The sequence below is a fragment of the Falco cherrug genome, chromosome 3, assembly GCF_023634085.1.
Source record: "Falco cherrug isolate bFalChe1 chromosome 3, bFalChe1.pri, whole genome shotgun sequence".
Classification (NCBI taxonomy): domain Eukaryota; kingdom Metazoa; phylum Chordata; class Aves; order Falconiformes; family Falconidae; genus Falco; species Falco cherrug.
Window position 1 is genome coordinate 2,765,027 of NC_073699.1, and position 20,406 is coordinate 2,785,432.

Below are 20,406 nucleotides of genomic sequence, written 5' to 3' on the forward strand. Positions count from 1 at the left end.
TGTGAGCTCTGCTACTTGCTGCAATGGGAGCAGCTGCAAACTTCGTACGAGCAGTTGTTGTGCCTGTCTGGGCTGATGGTTTGTACGGGGACAGCTGTGCCAGGGATTGTAATGTGGGAAAACCAGCAGTACAATGAAACCTCAAATATGTCATTCTCATTGTGTTGGACAGACTGCAGACAAATGTTATTCCTTCTGTCCTGGTGCACTGGCTCAGATCTTGGTATTTGTCTCTCACTTTTGATGATATGAGTCCACTATGCAGACATGCAGCAGGTAAGGAAGAATGAGGAAAACGAGCTGTTATGCTGATACTGTTTCAGGCATCAATGGGACCTTCTGGGATCCCTTACACTTCAGAGGGCATTTTCACTAGGTGGTACTTAAAATTATGTTTCCAGTGCAAATGAATTGGCATGTTGTTTTTTTTTTTTTCTTTTTCCCTTTCTTCAGTTTTTCTGAAGTACTGTTTCTAAGCTGAAAAATGTCCAGTTGGGCTGAAAGCTCTCTGTTCCTTTCATCTCTTCTTCAGTATTATGTGTTTCATCCTTCATAGGGCTTATCTGTTGTCCCAGCACTTCTATCTCCTAGTGAGGTCTTTTCTTAGATGTCTTATATCCATAGAAGTATTTGTAACCATTGATCTCAGAGACTGGATTTCCTTTATGTGTGGAGTAATCAGAAACTGCAGATCTCCTGCTTGAATTAACTTAGCTGGTAACAAATTTCACTCTTTCCTTTCTCCGCCTGCTCCCTCTAAGTGCAGTAAGTCCAGACTCACAGACTTGCTTGGAACAAGTCCTGCTTAAATACCACAGATAATAATAAATCAAAATGAAATTACTACATAAACAGGCCAGAACAAAGCTGGCTTTGCAAGCTGCCAGCCTACCTGAGGGAGGCCTGGAAGTTGTCCTTAACAATAATATTAATTTAACTTATAATAACAAGTCTACATATTAAGAAGAGAGATATACAAGTAGGCAAACAGCAAAGAAGATCAGAAAAAGCTTGATGAAAACTTCTGTCAGAACACACTATGATTTGAAATGCTTTGCAGATCAATTTTTTCAGATTTCTTTTCAGGAATTCACTTTTAGAAGAAAACCCAGGAGGAAATTTCTGACCTTTTGACAATTGCAGAATCAAATATTTAAATTTTTCATTTTGTGAGGAAGTTTCCTTTCAATATTTTCATTGAGCACATCTAAGTGGAGCAGCAGGTCACTGTTTCCTCCTGGACTGTGGGAACTTTACTCTGTCTTCCAGCTCAGGGGGCTGAGTACCCTGAAGATAACTGGTCTTGCTGTTAAAGGCTGAGGCAAGGAAAGCATTGAGTACCTCAGCCTTTTCCTCATCCTTCGTGGCAGCGTTCCCCACCGCATCCAATAAAGGATGCAGACTGTCCTTGGCCCTCCTTTTGTTTCTAATGCATTTGTAAAAAACATTTTTTGTTATCTTTTATGGCAGTGGCCACCCTGAGTTCTGTCTGGGCTTTCGCCTGTCTCATCTTCACCCCGCCCAACCTTGTGACATCCTTATAGTCCCCCAGAGTTGCCTGCCCCTTCTTCCAAAGGTGGTAAACTCTCCTTTTTCCCTGAGTTCCACCCAAAGCTCTGTTCAGACAGGCCAGTCTTCTTCCCAGCTGGCTCATCTTTTACCACATGGGGACAGCCTGCTCCTGTGTTTTTAAGACTACCTTCTTGAGGAATGTCCAGCCTTCCTGGATCCCTTGGCCCTTCAGGACTGCCTCTCAAGGGACTGTCAAGGAGGCTTCTAAACAGGCCAAAGTCTACCTTCCAGAAGTCCAAGGTGGCTGTTCTGCTGACTCCCCTCCTTACTTCTCTGAGAATCAAAAACTCTATCATCTCATGGTTGCCATGCCCAAGAGGGCCTCCAACCACCACATCACCCACCAGCCCTTCCCTGTTTGTAAGCAGCGGGTCCAGCGGGGCACCTCCCCTGGCTGGTCACTGGCCAGCTGTGTCGGGAAGGTCCCTTCCACACACTCCAGGAACCTGCCAGCCTGTTTCCTCTCCGCTACTGAATATTCCAGCGGACATTCAGTAGGTTCAAATCCCCCACAACAACAAGGTTAGTGATCTTGAGACTTCTCCCAGCTGCTTGTAGAATGTTTCACCTGCCTCTTCATCTTGGTTGGGTGGTCTAGAACAGACTCCCACCAGGATATCTGCCTTGCTGGCCTCCTCCCTGATCCTTACCTATAAACATTAAACCTTGTTGTTACCCTCATTAAGCTCTGGACAGTCAAAATTATGGAAAGGATTCAAATTATTCAGATTGAATACATAGAGCAAAATAAATAGATCTAGGTGACTCATCTACCTCCTCTCTGGTCTGTTCAAAGCACACGGGAGTGAAAACCTTCCTTGGGTGAGATGAGCCAGGCTGGATGGGGCTTTGAGCAACCTGGTCTAGTGGAAAGTGTCCCTGCCCATGGCAGGGGGGTTGGAACTAGGTGATCTGTAAGGTTCCTTCCAACCCAAACCATTCTATGATTCTATAATTCTATGATAGTGTTCATGGAGGCGAACTGAGGAGAAACAACATCAGGGTTCAGGCAACTTCAGTGTATCTCCTGCTTCACTGTTCTGTGGGTATGACACCATGTCTCTGACAAACTCGGAGGGAGCCCTGGCTTTGACTTCAGTAAAGCATGGATTTCATCCCAGAAGTGTAAAACCAAAACCTTACACAGCATTGAGCTGAGGGATTACAAAATCCGTAACACTAGCACTTGGAGTCTGCAGTTGAGATCTAACTTTTGGGATGAAATTAAACTACATATAGATGATCTGCTAAAACTAAATGAGCAGAATATCTATAGATATGTATACTATATAATATATATATACTGTAGTATATAGTATATATACTATATACTATATATAATAGTGACAATTTTCCCCCCACATAATCTCTTTTGTAACCTGCAATAAAAAAAGTCAGCAGTTGCCCAAAGAGTTAATCATGTCCTGGGCATCAGAAAACTCTGGATGGAACAAAATTTTACTAAGGCTAAATAATTATTTAATGTATAAAGTTACCAGTAAGACTTACCAGGGCATTACTAATAAAGGAATAACTAGACTTTGAAAACAAAATGCAATAAAAGAAATAAAAAATATTCTACCTTGAATATGAAAGTGTCTGGAAAATCATTAATAATTCTTCAGAGTAAGGAAAAACATTACCCTTCAATATGTTCTGGATGTGGCCTCTAGATGTTACTGAAAGCAGCATGCTAACAAATTTTCAAGAGGAACCTATGTCAGGGCTTGGAAGAGTACACTGGAGATATTGGTTATATTGTATGTGTCATATTTCTCCTTTCTGATTAGTTTAAAAGAAACATCTGCAATGCCCCTCCTGGCACTGCAGATTTAATGCCAACACAGTACAGTCTAATCATATGCTACAGCAGGTGTTTAGCCGACTATTCAGGACATTAGCAGAGAATAAGACTGGAGTAGTTGTCTAGGGAATGAACAATGTGATACGAGAAACTGTTCAGTTGTTCCAGCAATGGTATGAATACCTTGATACCCTCCGCACATGCACATAATGCTGCAAGAATATAATGAGGTATTCTGTGCTGGGAGGACACATCTGGGAATTCCTGAAGAAATCTGCAAATATTCCTTTTGCCTTTGTATGTCCTGTCCTCTCGTAGTGACCTAGAAAAAGACTTCTAGGACACATGAATCTCCATTTTCATTGCTGACTCATCTTTCTTTTTTCCTTTTTGGAAAGTAACCTATTATCTTGCACATAACAATATTTCAGAAAGGTTGCTTAAAAAATTAACCCTAATTATACATTTCATTGTCTTCCAGGGAATAAACCAGAAGCTTGAAAGACATTTCATTATGTGGCTGTAAATGAGCCTCTCTAGGCTGTATAGATGTGATCAATATATTACATATATATTATGAACTGCTTTTATTAAATATTCCTACTGTAAAGAAAGGAAGAGTATAAGCTATTTTTCACGCATCGGATGGATTGCCTAGGGAAAGGAGAATGCTACCAAGGTGTGGGAAAAGTATGTCGACATATCTGACAGAGTGCTGACAAGGGCAAAGAGCAATCCAAAGGGAAAGTAATTCCTTGCTTATAAACTGAAAGAGGCTGAGTATTTTAATCCCTTCCTTATATTAATTATTATCTTTGGATATAAGGCTAGAGATACTGTTTCCTGTATTTTACAGTGTACATTTCACTTAGATGGAGCCATCTGTAGAGCTATTATCTGCTCATGGAGAAAGACAAACCCCTTTATTTCTGTTTAGATTTCCCCTATAGGGTGAATTTTCTGCTACAGATACCTAGAAGACTCAATTATAGGATTACAATTAGGTGTGCTGAGCCTTATTCACAGTTCTTTGCTGGTGAATATTTATCACTGATTTCTATAGCATATGTTGGGACACTGTCTCTGTAAAGCATGAGAAATGAAGTTGCTCCATTGAGAAGAGCAAAGAGAGATTCTTTGATTAGCCTAAAGTCAGCTGACTAGAGATGGATAAATGGGTTCAAATCATCAGTCTAAATGTGCCGGAGAGTGGGTTTACATTCGGGTTTAGTTTCAGCCCAACTCAAAGCCTATTTTCCAGGGATCAAAATATTTGACGAAACACAAATAAATTCTGGCTTCCTCAGAAATGTCTCACATTAAACCACCTGTCAAGAAAATCGTGCAAGGAATGGAGATCAGCTCCAAGATGTGAGCAAAACTGCCCTCTGCAGCAACAGACACATGACAGAGAGGAGCCTGAGGTGGGTCTCCACAGGCTGCTTGCTGTCCTGAAAGGTGAGGGACTGCTGTGCGGCTTCATGATGCTGTCCTCAAGGACCAGATGCTAGCTGAGATTTGTTGAGGAGGGTCTTCATCTTCTCAGAGTTCCTCCCAGCCTGGATACTTTTCCCCTCCCTCTTGAGAGTGTTCCCAGAGGTGCTGATCAGCTTTACTGAAGCATTTCCCCATTCCTTTAGACCCCATTCCTTTAAAACTCCCTGATGATTTTGTTGCACCTGTGCCTTGCAAGATAGGCTTATTCCCTTATAAAAAAAAAAAACAAAAAACCAAACAAAAACCCAAAGCAACTGTTTTTTTGTTTGGTTGGTTTTGTTCATCCAGAAGTTTTGCAGAACTATCTTCTCACAATAAAAAAGCACACGTTATAACTTAAAAGGATGGTGGGTTTCTCTCGGTTCTACCTGGAAGCAGGTTCTGAGGTGCATTGGCAGCACTGTGAAGGAGAAGCTTATGCAGCTCTGGTCCAGCCTTTGTGTTTCAGATGACTGCACCTGTGCTGTGATTTATAGACTTAGTAAGGATGTTCTTAGCAGTTTCACAATTAGGATGAGACAGATTGCTGCATCTGAAAATATGATGTATTAAAGCTGTTAGGCAACTGAATCTTATACTTGGTGTGATTTCTATAGACACGTGTAGCTAGTTACTGAAAGCAAATGCGTCATTAACATGCAAAAACATTTCTTCAGAGAATGTTTGCTCCTGAACACAATATGGAGCGTGGACCCTTTGGATGAACTCCAAGTTGTCAGTAGTAGAGTTGAGTGAATGATTCAGAGCAAATAATGTGACTGATTAATTTTTCTTTCTGCTTGTAAAGTGTCTTCAGACACAATACACATTTCCTGAGACTGATTTGTCTCCCAACAGTTTGTGGAAAGGGAGAAAAAAAACCCACCACAGAACCAAACAAACCTTAACTCTATAGACTGTTCTTGAGAAATTTCCTTGAGAACACACACTACTCAACATCAATGGTCTAGTGCAAAAGGAGACTTTTTTTTTTTTTTTTTAATTGAGGAAACCAAAAAGTAGATGTCTTTTCTTATCAGGAAGCTGCTATGGGGATAAGTCATGGTGTTCAGAAGGGTGTGTGGTGGACAAAATTCTGGTGAGTCTGTCTTTATTTGTTAAGAGGTGTTGGGTTCAAATCTGCAGAGGAAAGTAAGGTGAGAACCACTGCTGAAAAATTACCTTTACAGATTTTTTTGGAGGTGTTTTATATTTGTCCGTAGCAATGGGGCAGTTATCATTCTGAAGCAGTTCTTTGAGACTGGTGGAAAGCTAGGTCTTGTGGAGGTCCTTGTGAAGGACCTCTACGTATTTGGATCCATTGATCCATATAATACCAAGTCAGGAAGACAAACCCAAGGAGCTTTGCAAAGGGTGTTCTGAGATTGATTGATTGGTTGAGTTTGATTTCGTTCATTTGCCTACAACTCATCTGGAAAATGAGAGATGTTTAGATGAAGATCTCAAGCCTCCATTCATATTTTTTAATGAGGAGTTTGATATGGGCAGTTACTTACCATTTGTAACCAGCTGTGGTGAGAACAGAACTAGTGCCCATACGCAGATAGCCCCACTGTGCTCAGGACTTTCCTGGAGATGGGTTGTTGGAAAAGGGCATAATAAATCTTGATGATGGGAAGTAATGAAGTCAATGAGGTATACTGGCAAGCCCCTTGAAGATTTGCTGTCTTTCGGATGCTGTCTTGATCTACTTTTCTGGTCTTCCCTCTCTCACACATTGTCATTTCAGACTCTTAGCTCTCTGCATGCAAGATTCCCATTGCAATGAATATTCTGGTCTCAGAGAAAGCCTCCAAGTGTCTGCACCCCAGCAGTAATACAGCTGTAAAACCTTCTGAGCTATCTCCACACTAATATCCATGTATTTCTTCCAGAAGATTTGTGGGCCATTATTCAGTGCTTCATGTGCCAGCTCAAAAACAGGACTATTTTGGGGTACACAGTGATCTTTAAAGATGTAGGAGTGGTTTAGGTTTTATTCTTTGGACAGACTTTTCAGTAGGGGCTGTAGTGATAGGACAAGGGGGAGCGGTTTTAAACTGAAAGATGGTAGATTTAGATTAGATAGTAGGAAGAAATTCTTCACTATGAGGGTGGTGAGGCACTGGAACAGGCTGCCCGGAGCAGCTGTGGGTGCCCCATCCCTGGCAGTGCTCAAGGTCAGGCTGGACGGGGCTTGGAGCAACCTGGTCTGGTGAGAGGTGGCCTTGCCCATGGCAGGGGGCTGGAACTAGATGATCTTTAAGGTCTCTTCCAACCCAAACTATTCTGTGATTCTGTGTGTGATTCTGTGAAATCCCTTTTCTTTAAGAGCCCAAGAAGAAAACAGCGGTGGAAACACAAAGATTATTTTTTATTTAACGTTAGAAGCACTGCTGTGAGTACAATGAAGGAAGAACTCGCCTCTTACTAAGATGATTTTTAACCATCAATTCCTGTTTAGTTAGTAGTGTTTAAACTGCATCATTATAACCTTTTCCTCTAATAAATGCTTCAGCCTTTCTACTAAAGCAAGGGTTTTTTTGTGTGTGTACACTGTAGAGGCAGCCTGCACTGCCTTGTGGCACTGTTTGCAGAGGATGTAGTAGGAGTTTAGTGCCACCTCTGGGGAATTGGACCACTATTATTTACAGTCATGTGAGTGTAACTCCTTTGCATATAATTTCTGAAATGTCACCCTGATACAGTATATATCTAAGTGTGAAATTCTGTGCATTTTCGTGCCATCAAATTTTGGCATGGATTTGGAACTTGAAAAGCAGAAACTGGTCCCACTAAATAAAATGAACCTCATGGAATCGTGCCAGCTGCTTCCTGCTAATGTGACCTTTTCTTCCATGTTTGTCTTTCCTTGTCTTGCTGATGGATAGGATGATTTTAAGAGACTTTAGTACATGATAGGGCTGCCAGGTTTGGATCCATATCCAATTATTTCCAAAGGTCATAGGTACTTGCACTGGGCATTCTAGTTTGCGTTCCTTCTCTTGATTTCCAGGAACACTGGTGACAAAAATAAGGCAGGGGATAATCTACTGAATATACAGACCTTTGGCTAGATATCACTGATAACCTTCTTATTATAACATGTATTTAAAAAGAAGGCAATTTATTCCATAGCTTCCTGCTGTAGGAGTTTTTGTACCTTCCTATTCTGGGATTGGGCTTCCCTGGAGACAGAGCTGAATTAGAGAGATTGCTGGGCTGATTCAGCCTGGCAGTTCCTGTGTTAATATTGGTCTTCTGAGGTTGTCAAACAATAAATAAATGAATGCCAAAATGAAACATGCTAGTTTTTTCATTTTTGACATGGCAGAAGAAAGAAAAATCTGCAACACATGGCCTCTGCAGTTCATTACAGTTCACAAGTCTAAATTCAGGGATACTTGCCCCTTCTTGGGTAAAATGGTAGGTTTGCAATTCTAAGAAAACATGAGTCACTAAACACAGCACTGAAACAACTTAGGTCTCCTACTCTGCTATATCTGTCCTGAGGTAGAAAGATACCCGTTTAAACCTTTCTAGAACAATGTCAATGAAAATCTTATGACTAAATAAATCAAAATAAGAAAATCATAATCTGAAGTAATATTCTGGATACCTGGAAATTAAATCTCAAGGTTATGTTGTGTCAGCCACTCTTTTTTTGAGCCTTATATGCTGACTTCAAATTTAAAGATTCTGTAGCTTCTCTGAATTGGTTTTACATTTTATCTTTCTGTAGATCCAGATCTTTGCTTTTGGTTAGAGGAAACAAAATTCCTGAGGACTACAATGTTTCAGATTCTGTGCAAGCTGTAAAGTTCCCCTGAAACCACTTTCATTAGTTTTGCAGAAGTTGCAGCCTCAAGGCTTTAAAAAGTGCTAAGCAATCAGCAGTCACTCATTTGGGAGCCTAATTATGGAGTTAGGAAACAAATATGTCTTGGTGTATCACTTGCCTTGCATAATATGTATAATGCGATTTAACCCCACACCTGCTTGTACAGATGTGTAAATACTTGTGACTGCTGGGTGCCAACACAGGTATCTCTTTCCAAGTATGTCACTAAGTGATACGGGAAAGCATCAGGATGCTCCAACCCATAAACACAGTCTCCCAGTGGCTGAAATGGGTGTTTTATGATTTCAAATTACATCTGAAGTATTTGAAGTATCCTTGAGGAGACAATGATGACCTCCAGGACATGACTTGGTGTATATTCTCACATACGTTATTTAACATTGTGGAGACAAAGTGCAAACGTCCTTTCAGATGTGGAATAAACAGAATTAAGCAAGGATACACTGTTCTCTGAATCGTTTCCTTTTAAGGGATATTTCTTAAGTTGTGCCCAACCAACTCACCTCTATTTTAGCAACAGTTTGGGGATTTTTTCTGCTATCTTTCATTGGCAATAGCAACAGGCACTTTGGCTTTTGAAGGTAAAGCAGAATTACTGAATGGGTTGGCACTGATATTCTGACAGAGGGTTTGGAAGAGGAACTAAGCCCTCTTGGATGAATCAGGCAAGCCATCACCTTGGACACATTTGCTTTACCCTGCATTTGCTCATCACAGCTAGACTGCCCCCTCAGTTCCTCATTTTCCCATTTTTCATAGCCTGGGGTGATGCTTGCTGCCTAGTTTGAGACTATAAGGCTTTTGGAGGAAGGTAAATAAATTTTTTTTCTGCTCCTAAGTATGAGATGAGTAACACTGTGTTGGGTTAGCCCTGGGTAAGGACCAAACTCCCACCCAGCTGCTCTCCCACTCCCTCTTCTCAACCGAAGAGGGGTGGGAAAATAGGATGGAAAAGCTCATGGGTTCAGGTAAAGACAGGGACATCTCTTACCAGTTACCACCGCAGGCAAAACAGACTTGACTTGGGGAAAAGTAATTTATTTTATTGTCAGTTAAAATAGATTGTAGCAGTCAAAAACAAAGGCAAAATAAAAACACTTCCCCTCCACTCCCTTCTTGTCTCCAGCTGCCTCCAGGCTCCCGGCCCTTCTCCCCCCACGGGCAGGGGCTGGCCTCACAGAGGCCACCCCCAGCCCCACTGCCAGTGCCTGGGCATGGACACCCCATATATCAAAGCAAAGCTGAGGAGTTTCTGTCAACTGAGTACAGTGAAAGTTTATTTTTGCTGTCAGTCAGCACTTCCAAAGAGACGATGAGCTGGTGTTGGTCACTAGGTGCCCCCCCAGGGTGAGGCATTCCCACCGATGGCCCTGACATGCTGCTGCTCCTTGGGTAGACTTGGTGGAGATGTGCTGCCTCCAGGCCTCCTACCTTCACACTGCTACATACCTGCTCCTCTCTGCTCTCCAGGACAGTCATCATTGTATATGAATGAGCTCTACTTCCATATTCCTTTTAGATACTGAATTTCTTTTTGCTTTCATGCCCCTTAACTCCTTCCAGTGTGACACCCCCACCCACCCCCCATACATGCCTCCTGCCATCATCTCGCTTCCTAGGTGTATCCATTGCCAACTCTTTCCTCTGACAAGGACTAAAAAGCAAGCTGTAAATGCCACATTTCATGAACACAATGCAATGTTTACTGAAAGACTCAAGCAGAGGGTTTCCTCTGAGGCTGTCAAACACATCTGTCTCTGAACTCTTACTAAGAATTGGTAAAGAAGGGTAAAGACCAAAGTTATGAGTTTAGGTAAACTGTCCCATTACAGCAGTGGAGCAAATGGTCTTGGTCCCCACTGTATGATTCAGAAACTGAGAAAAGGCACCCTAATGAAATCTGAAGGTGTTGTTAAGTGGGGAGGAAACATGGACACCAGAGAGGACAAGAGAATAATGCAAGGAGCTTGAGGGAATAGAAACATGTGAAGGCAAACAATTAAACGATATTGAGGAAAATACAAAAACTGATCTGGGCGTGTTAAGGGTAAACTCATCCCCAACATCCTCCCATTAACAGAAAGGGAAAGACTGAGAAAGAACTAGGCTGAACCTACAAAATGTACAAAACTCTAGAAGCAGGTACTCTCAACCATGCTAATCTGGGAGTTTGAGGGGGCATGGGTCTGCTTGTGAGGTGGTGAGGAAGGATGGGGTAATGGAGAAAGCCCCTGCCTCCAGCATCTGCAGGTGGTGTGTGCACACACTCCTGTATCACTCAATGCAATTTCAACAACATTGTTTTCTCCCCATCACACAGGAGTTGTGTTTCCCTGGAGAGCCTCTCCCAGGTGACTCCCTGCTAAATTTGCTATATTGTAAGGGCCAGAAAATAATTATAGAGAAATACCGTGAGAGGCACAGACTTAAAGAAACAACAAGGAAAATATGTGAAGATTCTTCTGGCAATGAAATTGTGAAGAATAGCTCAAAGATGAAGACAACAAAAAGATACCAAAACTGGAAACTCAAGCTTTCAAGGAGAGAAGTCAGAACTGCTAAAGCTGTTTTTTAGATTAAAACAGTTTACAGAACAGATTCTGCTCTGAACACAACTGAGATTTGCAATTAGAACTGGTCAGAAGATAAGGCAGCTTAACTTTTTAAAAAATACAAGTCTTGCAAAGAATTGATCTGAAATACTATTCAGGGTCAGACATATCATCCCTCTTCTCTGTTGCTTTATATCTGGGACCACCAGCCCTCCAGGCGTCAAGGAAGAAAACTTCACCTCAGCCAGAATCCAATCACATAGTCGTTTTTCTCCTGATATCTGATATGAACTAACATCCCCACTAGAAATTGCCAGTTTAAATCATCAATTGCTAATGATTAAATTAGCCTAGGTCTAGTTAGCTAACCAAATGTTTAGTCCCTTTTGGAATTACATTTGTGATCTGTCCAATTAGGGAATTACGGGAAAATGCTCTACATCATCTTGTGTTGATGAGTGAAACTAAACATTTGTGAAAAAATAAAAGCTTTTCATGTTGCAGAGATTAAACAAAAAAGTCTGTGTTGAGGAGAGGTTGCTTTTAGTTTTGTTTGAGAGAGCATGGTGAAATAAAACCCAAACAAATCAAAACATCAACAGGGCTAGAATATTGTGGAAAAACCTGAAAGGCCATTTTTTTTATTGACAAGCAATGTGAATAAAAAATGTCAACCATTTCCATTTATAACAGGGGATGGGCAAAGAAGATGCATTTAAATGTGGATGTGGAAAATGTTCTCATTTGTGTAGTCTGTGAAGGCTCTGTCTGATTTCTTTGAGATGAAAAACTAGGCAAGCAGGTAGGGTCTAATTCTTTTCTAGCGTAATCATTTTAGCAATTCTGAAGTCACTGGAGCTATGACAGCTTATGCTGACTGAGATTTGCTTCCTGATACTCTAGAGATCCTATCCTTTGGCATGTGATAGGAACTGCATATTTTAGCTAGTTTATTGCAAACAGCCAGCTACTGTGCCGGCCCATGCATGTCCTTTTGTTACACCCATTCCCCAGCACTGATCGTTGTATTTAAGTCAGTTATTATTAAGCCCGCTCTCATTGGTTGCAGCTCAGTTCTATTTATCCTTCACCCAGATTTACAGTTTCTCTTATTCTTAGCTTTCAGTATATACAGTCATTTAATGCCAAAGAAGTTTACAGATAAAATATATATATTCAGATGTTTGGTTGAACTAAGCATTATTCTGGCACTAAATGCAAGATATTAATTTACAAGATTTGAGCCTGCTTTCTTTTATATTATTTTGAGGGTCATTCCACAGCTCCATACATGTAAGAGAAAGAAGATGCAGACAAACAATACCTGGCTGCAGAAAATGTGAAATCATCTTTCAACTGAATTATTATTTCTAATTAGATTTCAGTGACCTCTTCCTGCCCGTGGAATACTCTGGATACTTCTTATTTTATTTTATTTCAAGCTTCCAAATGGAACCCATTCCTTAATAGATGGTACCTACCGTATTCACGCTGACAAACTGTGAGTGACATCCCAGAAAAGACACAGTAGTACATGCCACTTCATATGACCTTATGTTGTGGTGTGACATCATTTGATAATTCTAAATTTTTATGTTAACGTGACCTACTCAGGTACTAAGCTCTTGTGTTTCATTAATAATCAGTCATTCACTACACGGGACAGCTTTTACTGACAAGTAATTAATTAATTTATTGGATCAGTTACTAATCTGACAGCATTTGGGGCAGAATCATATCTTGAAGTACCTAAACACAGCTAAAGCTGCTTCCAACTTGGTTGTGAGTTAACCTTTCCCCTTACCAAGTCTGCCCTCCCCAGCTGCATGATTTTTGGAACACCCACAGCTGCAACTGAAGTGAGTAGATGAAATCCTGGCTTCCAGCTGTAAAGCTCTTACTGACCTCAGTTAACAAGAAAAGAATTTTATCTAGTGGCAGTCATTCAGCACGCTTGAAATTTGTGGATTTAACAACTGGCCAAAGGTCAGAGCAGAAATCCATGCCAGAAAAAGGACTAGACCTCTGTAGGGTCTAACTCCCAGTGCAGCCCTGGAAGCACAGGGTGCTTTCTTCCCATGTACCATGTCACAGATTTTTCTGTAATTTCTAAGCTTTTTTTTCCTAGTGCATGCTGGACAGGGGAAGAAGCATGACAATATACTGATAAAGTTGCAAACATGCATCAGATTCTTTGCCCTGCAGTGTGAGGGAATTTAAACATTCTGGGGAGAAAAATGTCTCCAGGCAGGAGGGGAAAAAAAAGTAGATTTTCAAAAACTGAAGCTGTAAAAGAGAAGTGAAAAACACAAGCTGTTGCGTATGAAAGGTTCAAGAGGGTAGGAACACTGATGCCTTGAGATTTTAAGAAGGGCTGTGTTGGCTTAATAGGAACTTACCCCAGCTTTTTTCCTACTTGGAGAACAGGGAGCATTACCTACAAAAAGAAAGAAAGCAAGAAGCCTGGCTGCTTTGAAGGCTGTTAAGTGTGCTAACCTACTGGGGAAAGAGAGACCCAGCTCATGAGAGTTGACAGGGCATCAGAAAGTGAGCTGCTGTTAGCTCTGTGAGGCCAGCAGGATTTTCTTGATCTGGTTTAACAAGTCATCTTGCTAATCCAAAGGTTATATCCTTGTCTTTTGGGCAAATATTAGGATCCAGAAACTGTTCCTTGGGTTTTGGGGCAAGATTGTTAATACAGCAGCACAAAGAACAGATCTTTGATTAGCAGGATGAGAAAGACTGAAAGCTGTAGAGAAAACACACCTAATCCAGATCTTGTTCATATCAATAAACACTGGTTTCTTTTGGGTTAATACTGGCACGAAGGAGACTAGCTTCAGTCTCGATATTTGTCACTGCCTTCTGCTAACCAATCTCTCTCCTCCCTGAGAACTCAAACAAAAATGCAGTCCATACTTGCATTTGTGTAATCAAGCATGTGTTTAGAAGATGAGGGGCTTTGCTTTTTTTGCTTTTTTTTTTTTTTTTTTTTTTTTTGCTTGCCTTAAATAAGAAAACTTCTTTTCTCAGTTTGAGTACAGAATGTCCAAAGTCAGGCTGGTACATTGCAGGTGTATTATAGGATCTTTGCACACAAACTGAGGGACTGATAAGATGGTGGGTAAAGAAGTTCCCTATTACCTTCCGGGGAAAAAGTGTACAGTAACAGTGTGGCAGGTTGGTATCCGAGGTGCTCCAACATAATGACTACTGGAAGGATTGCAAGAAGCTTTGTTTTACTACATCATCTGTCCTTCAGCACTTCAAACTCTACAGTAGTGAAGGATGATGAAAACTGAGCTCCTGTAAAACTTTATGCTTTGATCACAAGTCCTCTCATAAACATTGTGTTCTGCATCTGTGAAGGAACTTGTGCTGTATGGTTCCTTCTATGGTGTGCACAGACATCTGAGGTACATGCAGAATCAGAAAAATGTGACTGTGGGCTTGAGCTCTCCACACCACACACTATGCATTGGACCATCAAAGAGACAGAAATGTGCCTTGGCCATTTGCATGACCTTGGAGACTGGCACTACCTTAGTACAAATAGCAAATAACGAGTTCTGTAAGATCTACTTACAAATCTGTAACTACTACAACAGAAACCAGTTTTTTTTCTCTCCTGACAAGCTGGATGTGTGCAGCTTATCTGCACTTTGTGCCTACAGTTAATCTAACTATGATTTAACTCACATGGTGGGAAGGAATTTTTGGCATTTGCTCTGTGGGCTGGCAGGCTGTCAAGTAACTGTAGGATTCACTGAGTCTGGAAGAGGCTCTGGGCTGACCTGCCACAAATAAATGATGTTGTTTTCCTTAATCAGTCCACCAGAACTGGTATCTTGAATGTCCTTCATCTAATTTTCTTGCATGCTGGAATCTGACAAATATAATAAGGGTATTTTTCACTCATTTGCAGTAGTGCTTTTCTTTCAATGGTATTGAAATACCCCTCAAATGCCAAACTTCTTTGGGAAAATACTCACGTATCAGTTTTAGTAATATAAAACTATTATTACTGCCTATCTCCCAGGGGTTTTGTGAAGCTTGTTTAATTGAGGTTTGAACTGTCATTATTTGTGAGATGAGATTATCTATCATTCATGAGCTTTCAAATGAACACCAGTTTGTCTGGGAGAAAAAATGCTAGCAAATCCTAAAAGTTTCATGATTTTCAGCACAAATAATTATTCCTCCAAATATTCATTCTGTATAGTTTGTTATTTGTTACTTGCTATTCATTATCCACAGCTTGTCATTTGTTATATTCCTGTCTAGAAAATTCAGTCACCCAGTCAGGTACCAGAAGTAATAGTATGTGACTTTTATGACTGTTCACCGACCATAAGTAACACATAGAGGAAACTTGCACAATCAAAACAAACAGTGCGTGAATAACGTGTAGACAAAATTTGTTTACATGAGCTATTCCGTGAATATTTATGAACTAGAAACACGTTTGTAGAAATTAGGATCAGAGTGAAAAGAGAAAAGCAGGGCCAAATTTGCTGTAATTCAGGTTCTACCCATAATTTATTACTATGTCGGTGTTACAGATGGGTAAACTCCAACTTTAAGTTCAGATGAATTGCTCAAAGTCATATAGCAAATTGGTGGGGCTAGAAGGGCAATGGTAACATGGCAATGCTTTGACCCTGTATGGCAACACCTTCACTGCCTCCCAGCCTGTCCTGCTGTGCTGCGACCCCTGCCAGACTGTCACATTGTGGATGAGCAGCCATCACCAGTATGTCATTACATTCATCTACACTCGGCACTGGCAATTTCCTCCAAGTTTCCCATCACAGGATGGGAGATGCTCCTCATACACCAAAGGCAGGAGAAACTGTGGAAGGAAACCATGATATGGACTGCAAGCCCTTGAAATCTTCCTCAAGATCAGGAAAGGCTTATGGCTCAAATACCATCTGTGCTTCTAGCTAGCAGAGGTCTAAAATACACACCATTTCATACAACACGGCTGTAATAAGTTCTCAGAGCCTTGAAATGGATGGGTGTGGAACTGGAGATTCCCTCATCACCAACGCATATCTTTTTTTATGCACACTTTTTTTTTTTTTGTGTGTGTGTGAAACGTACAAACCCACAGCTTTCACAATTACAGATTTCCTATGCATTTTTACACAGTCAGAGGATCACAGGGGATAAAGCTGCTATGTATTACTTCCTAGTTGAAAAGCCATCTTCTTACCCACAAAATCGAGCAGGGACTTAGATTAAAGGCAGAAAAGAGCCTGAGTACATAAGCAATGAATTAAAATCTCCTTTTGTCTTTCATCTGGCAATAAAATCCTGCCTCATGCTTAAAGACGCAAATGTTGCATATTTAAAAAAAAAGATTGTATGTGTTACACCAACCAGCTGTATTAATCCTAGTGGCCTTGGAAAATTAATGTTTTGTTTTAAGTAAAGCTGAAGTTACTCATGTTATTTCACTCTATCAATAGCAAGTACATTAACATTATCTAGTGTCTGCAAGCACACTATTAATTTACCTTGTACTGTCCCAGTAGAGGGAAAAGAATTGTTCAAGGCAATGAGGCGTATCCACTTCCACTCCTTGGGACTCCTTACTTCCAAATAATCAATATTAATGTGGTGAAGGGAGGGCAGAGAGGAAAAGGATCCTCTGACTGATTTATCAGCTAAAGCCACATCACAGTGCAATGAGAGTCTGAAGACTCTTTACTAGACTGAAGAGTCTAAAATGGTTTATCAAGGGTGTGGAGGCACTGTCACAGTACCCACCTGAAGTCAGGATTAATATGCTACTTGGCAGCCAGGAAGCTGACAGATATAAATTATCTTTTCTGAAATGATACATTCTTCATCATAGAAAAAAATCAAATGTTTTCTTGAAAACACCTGCTCACTTCATTGTTAGCTTTTTTCCCCATTGGGGAAAATATTTTTCGCAGGAAAGCAGTTTTTTCTTCTCTGATGAGAACTACTTTTTGCCTACAGGTCAGATGGACAGAAAAACACAGTTGTTAACGATACCTGAGGCAACTTCAGCAAAGTATGATTGGCAGGAAGTAAAAACTAAAACATTAGGGGGGTAAATTTTTAAGTAACATGACCTGAATTTTCCTTTTTAAGCCACAGAAAAAGTAATTGCCATGGAACAGCCTTTCGTCCTTTTAACCTTCAGCAAGCAAAAAGTTATTTTTTCAATTGCATTATGACAGCAAATGCTCTAATCTTTACAAAGGCTGAAGTCAGAGAGGGATGGCAAGCACACTGCAGCAATACTAAAACATTTGGTTCTGGCTGTCCACAATAATACACGCTTCCACTTGAAGATATAGATAAAATTCACCAAAAAAGCTCAGCTAGGGGGAAAAAAAAGATGACTCAGTGTCAGGAAACCAGTTTATTTTCCCCATATGGCTAGTAAGAGTAGACTACAGTTAAGAGTAGACTACAGTTCTGTGTAGTTAACTTGCTACTGTAAGATACACAGGTGCTTAGCTTTCTTCTTTCCCTTACTAATCATTATATCAAATTAAGCTGTAAGGTTAGGAATACCTAAACTCATGCCTGTACATGTAGACATATATATATATACACACATAGACTTAGTGCTTGTCAGATCTGCACTTAGGGCTTTCTAAAGAAGGATGTCCCAAAGGTAGACCAGGCAAGTTGTTCATATTGTCCCTTAAACGCTGTGAGCCCAGGGTACATGTCAGTGCCCACGGGCGGACACTTTCAGGCTAGAATTAGAGCACTTGACACCGTGTAGAATCAGGACACAATTATGCAATGACTGATGATCAAGCTCTGCAGTGGTGACAATGAGGAGGGATGAGGCGCTGTTGACCCCTTCCCTGTGCTCGACTTTTCTTAGTGCTGGAGAGGACCCAACCCCTGAGATATCTGCCATTTTGTGGGGTGGCTCATCACAGTGACCAAAAGTGGAATACATCTCACCTAGGTTTAGGTGTCTGCAGTGTGGAGTTTTACACAAGCTAAGTAGAGAAGACTCCCTTTATACACAGCACCTTGGGGATATAACATATCAACTTTCTTCAGATATGTATGTTGGGGTCAGAAGAAGTGCACCCTGGGCTCCACACATTGCACCCACGTGTAGTCAAATGCAGTCTGTTAAGGTTTATTCTCTACTTTTTTTCACAACCTGAAGTGAGGACACTCTCCACTGCAAAGTGTGTGCTGCGCTTTTTCTGTGTTGGATAACACAACATGAATCTGCCTGTAAATGTATGGCAGGTTTATGCAGCCAAAATGTGAGGATTTAAAAAAGTGAATCAAGTGAGCCATAACTAAGAGTAATGGGATGATATTAAGTGAGGCAAGTGGTACAGTGAGTGTCAGGAAGTGCTCCTGGGTGCTGCAGGGCCTTGGGACTGTGGAGGATGCTCTCGGGGGATGAACGCTACATAACGTGCACTTAACTATATCTAAAAGCCACAACGCTGCGCTCACTGGTGCCCAGACTAGATGGTATCGTGGGTTTTTACTGCCCTTTATTCTAGGTACTAGGCTCTAAATCATTGTTTAAAACCTATATGACCTAATTCTTCTCTAGGGTAACTTATCTGAAGTGCTCAAGGGTAAAAATGAGCTTCAAAAAAGTTGGAGACAGTACTGTAACACCTAGAGGCAGCACCAGGAAACAACTGATATTTTAGTAAGAGATAAATTCAGTTTACCTTGAGGTAAGAAATAATACCATTTCTCCTAGTTTCATGGAAATTACTCCCTAGAAACCTCCCATGCAAAGGATATCCGGTTGCAAATACTGTTAACAGAAAAAAATATCATTTGCTGAGGGTGTATTACAAACTTTTCCTACTTGAGTCTAAACATAAAGAAAACAGGAAAAGCAAAAATCTCAGGAATATATCATAAACTAAATACCTATTTAAAGTGTCTGATTTTAAAATGTTTGAAGAAGAGTATCTGCTTACAACAGCTGCTGGCAGCCCATTACTTTACATAGAACCATAGAATTGTTTAGGCTGGAAAAGACCTTTAAGATCATCGAGTCCAACCATTAACCCAGCATATTTCTATCAATTCCATTTGTTTCAGTACTTAGAAAGATTGATTAGATTTTCAAATCATGTTTTCTTGATATGCCTTGTACTTATACTGAAAACTTTATGTTTTTATCCTTGTCCTTAATTGTCAAAAATTGTCTTAGACTCTGATGGGTGCATTCAGTCTAGGTTTAAGAATTCACAACTTCAGTACTAACCAGATGAGTGGTAGAGAAGGGTCAGTGTTCCTTGGAAACAAACAGGAAAAGGCATAAAAGTTAGGTGAATAGAGGTGACTCACTAAAGAGTTACAATGATTTCTCATGAAACACCAATATATTGGTTTTTAACCTTGCTTTCTGGGAAGTTCTGAAGAAGACATCAGACAATATGTGATTTTATTCTCATATTCCCATTTAGAAACATCAAAACAAGAACAGCAATCTACTCATTACCTTTCCATCCTGGGAGGAAGTTCAAAGCTTCTGAAACCTTTTGAGAAAATCTTATGAGGTTTCTGGAGAAATTTTGTGTCTTTGGAACATTCAGGGATTCCAAAGATGTTCCTAAAATATGTATGATACTAGCTGAACTGCACTGAGATGAAGATGTGTGAAGATAACTATAGGCACCGGTTCTTCAGCTCTTCAGAGGTCAACAGCAACAGAATGAAGTCCTAGCTGACTAGAAACCATTTCTTGTTAGTCATTGTGAGTCTTAATTGGACAGTACTAAGAAGAATCGTCTTCTCTTACCCTTGGATGAACAGTAATTCAAGTTGTACTAGAATGTATTTAGCACAAATATGGAAGAGAGGACAAAAGAGAGGTAGTCTGTGGTTGCCCTGCTTGAAGGAAACACCCAAACACTGCCTTCTGGTTAACATGATGAGTATATTGTGGACCTAGTCTTACAGAAGAGCAGCCATACATGTTCGTAGTCTTTTTCACTCAACGGCCAGCATGGGGACACCTACCAAGAACCATTCTACGCTCCCTGCCTGAACACGACAGGAAGCACTGCCCTACAGACCTGGTGCTGTGACTGCATCTCCAGCTCTACATTTCGACTCTGCTCTTCCATCTTCTGTGCTTGCAGATTTTATCA